The sequence below is a fragment of the Elephantulus edwardii genome, unplaced genomic scaffold (assembly GCF_000299155.1).
Source record: "Elephantulus edwardii isolate Elephantulus edwardi_28Jun2011 unplaced genomic scaffold, EleEdw1.0 scaffold00008, whole genome shotgun sequence".
NCBI classification, from domain to species: Eukaryota; Metazoa; Chordata; class Mammalia; order Macroscelidea; family Macroscelididae; genus Elephantulus; species Elephantulus edwardii.
In genome coordinates, this window is record NW_006399758.1 from 13,168,515 (window position 1) to 13,172,157 (window position 3,643).

Here is a 3,643-nt window from a genome sequence, read left to right on the forward strand (position 1 = left end):
TTGTTATTGTTTATTTTGTATATCTTATATATCTTATATTAGTAATAGTACTGGTGGTACAATTGCTAAGTACTTAAATACTAAAGGAAAGTGAGGTAGTTGGAACTCAATTATCACTCCATAGAAAAGAAGATGTAGCAGTATCCTTCTGTAAAGAATCATTCCCCTGGAAATCTTACAGGGCAGTTTTAGTCTCTTCAGTAAAGTCACCCGAGTTAAAATTTATTCAAAAGTAATAGATTGCAGTTTTATTTGTTTGCTTTTTATCACTAGTGGTGCACTGTATATAATATTTGTTTGATAATTAAAGACTGGAATATTTATTAAGACAGAAGAAAGTTCACAGTGTTATCAGAGAAACACTTTCAGAAGGAGGGAGTTTGCCCATCTCAGTCACATGGGCGTGGGAAAGGACCACTACACACAATACAGCTGCAATAATTTTCTTTTGTGAAGATACTGCTAACGAAAGTCCATCCACATCAAGACATTGCTGTGGAGTCAGAACTGACTCAGAGCAGACGGTCCAGGGGGTTTTCCAAAGCTATAAAGTGCACTGAAGGAGGTTGTCCATCTTTCTCCTGTAGAAATGCTAGTGCATTTGAGCTACCAGAGAGGCATCTTCATTTGAGTTAACAGCACAAGTTTTACTGACTAGTAGAATTCCTACTTACTATACCACTAGAACTCTCCAATAATCAAAGCTAATTAATCTCTACTGAAGAGCAGTGGTGTCTCTCTGGAGACTAAGGTGCGTCTGATACAGGCCATGGTCTTTGCAATCACTTGTTATGCATCAGAGAGTTGGACAATGACCAAGGAGGATAGAAGGAGAATTGATGCCTTTGAGCTGTGGTGCTGGAGAAGAGTATTGAGAGTACCATGGACGCCTAGGAAAACAGACAGATTCATCCTGGAGAGGGTTAAACTAGGTGGCTCCTTGGAGGCAAGGATTCTGAGGCTCTGTCTAACATACTTTAGACATGTTGTAAAGAGAGATCGGTCCTTACATCATGCTTGGGAGGGTGGAGGGACAGCGCAGAAGGGGATGGCGCTCTATGAGGTGGATTGATTCAGTGACTGGGGTGATCGGTATGGGTGTGTCGGAGACAGTGCGATTGGCACAGGACAGAGCAGAGTTTAGGGCTGTTGTACATAAGGTCACTGAGTCGCAAGTGACTCAACGGCACATAACAACAATAACAAAACTTAACCTCTAAAAGTTGACTGGAAAAAAAAAAGAAGAAAAAAAAAAAGTTGACTGGATGGTCAGCTATGAGCTGGTTCCAATTTGACAGCACACAATCACAATCATAATAAAAAACTAAAAAGCACAATAATAAATTACATAGAAATCAATTCACAGCAAAATCCATTGGAATCCCGTAAGTAGAGCACTGTGTAGAAGGAAGAACTGGAATGCTTTGGTATTTGCTTTTACCTGGTGTGTTAACATGACTAAGGGCTAAGGGAAATTTGTCAAGAAAGTGGAGTCCAGTGCTAAAGTTCAAGTCAGACCAAAAAGGAAAAACATGAGAGGAAGACTGGGAGAAAGGAGCAGGGCAAGGGTCCAGAGACCTCTATATTTTATTTCCAGGTTTCAGAACCAACATTCATGACCATGTTAGAAAGAAGTCTCAAAAATGGCAGAGAGGAAGGCCCTTGAAATAAGGAGGTCCAGAAAAGAGCTAGTTGGGACAGAAGTGTGTATGTAATCAGCTCTCATGGAGTGTTAGGCAGTATGTTATGAATCCTATAGAAGCATTCACTTGACCTTCAAAACCTAGAAAGCTGAAAGTTAGTGAGTATCATTTCTATTAAGGAAAAATCATGTTTGTTAAACATAAAACAAAATCATTCCCATTGATTTCTAACTGACTCATAGCTGACCCTCCAGTAGGTCTTCTGGAGACTACACCCACACTGGAGGAAGTCAACTATCCTTTCCCCACGGATCTGTTGGAGTCGAATCACCAAAGAGACATCCTACCTTTGGGCTAACACCAGAATTCCCGTGGCTAGGGCACCACCATCACTAGAGTTCCAGGAAATAAAACTTGTTCAAACTCATTGCCATTGAGTTGGAACCAACTCAATGCTGACCCTCAGCTGAGGGCCTTATTATCTCTCACAAGGTGATTTGGGGTTGTTTTTTTTTTTGTATTGTTTGGGTTTTTTAGACACTTTCAGTACAATCCAGTGACATTCATCACATTCACCACCATCTCCATTATATATTCCCAAAAGCAGTAGATCATGCAAAACAAACTCTACTGTTTCCTTCCTCCCCCACCCAACCCCTTTAGTCTTTAGGTATGTTATATTCCTTATTAATATCTCAATAATGGATGTGTTCTACTTTTTAAATCAACTTCATTCCTCCATTCCCACCCAGTAAGGTGTTTTGATGTCATACCATTTTTTTTAACATGTTACTGTATACACATCACATTTTGTTCATCTGTGGATAGACTGAGCTATGTCTACCTTGCAACATATTCTTCCCTTTAGAATTTTTACCTCTAGGTCTTTGCACATTTCATTGTTGTGAATAATGCTGCAATTCATTTCAGGGGACACACACATCTTTGATTCCTTCTTTCAAGTCTCTTGGATTTATTTAATCTCGACCTTTTTATTCATGTGTTAATTCCAAACAGTTTCATTTACTTTCATTTCATAAAACAATTTAGTATCTATTATGGTTAGGATTCTCTCACTCCTTTCGTTTATTTTCAGAATTTTCACAGCTTGTTTTTTAAAAAAATACGTTGAATTAGTAAATTAATTTAGAGACAAGTCTTATTCACATTATAATAAGACTTCATAAATCCTAGGTCTCAAGGATTCTGAGAGCCGACTGGGTAGAACAAAGAAGAAGGGGGGCGGAAACAAAAACATTTCAATGTTAATCAGTCCAGAAGGTGGATTCAAACTCTAGGGGTCCTAAGGGTGGGGGGTGGGGGGTGTGGGGAGCAGGAAGAAAAAGGTTTGGAGGAGGGGGAGAGACTTGGAGAGATGAAAGTTGCACTCACCTCCAGGCCATCTGGCTCCTGCTCTGACCTCTCCACTGAACTGCTCTTGAAAACTACCCTGGGGGAGGGTTTGGGTATATATAACTCACGCACACATCAGACATGATGAGGATGGCACTAGACAGGGATAGGGCAAGGTTCAGATCCATTGCTCTTAGGGTTGCTGTGAGTCACAGTCAACTCAACAACAACACTCACATGCTCACTTCCTCACTGCGGTCAAGGAGGTTCTGACTCTTAGGGACCCTCCCCTGGGCTCCCAAGGCTGTAAATCTAGTTGGGAAGAGACAGCTCATCTTCCCCCATGGGGTCATGGTGAATTTCTACCAGAGGCTCACACAGTCCACTTAGCACTGCAGCTTGCCATCGAGTGTGCCCCCTCAGTGCATTCTCTACATTTCTAAATCCAGTGGTCCCTTCGTTTTAGGGTACTGTGGACAGTCTCCAAAACAGGCAGAGATTTGCTGGTGCCCTTATTAAACTGTTACGACTAGACTCACTTTGAACAGCTGCAACGTGCCGCTTCCCTTGAGTTTAGTGTCTCCAGTCTGAAGAGTCGAACACACACACACACACACACACACACACACACACACACACACACACAC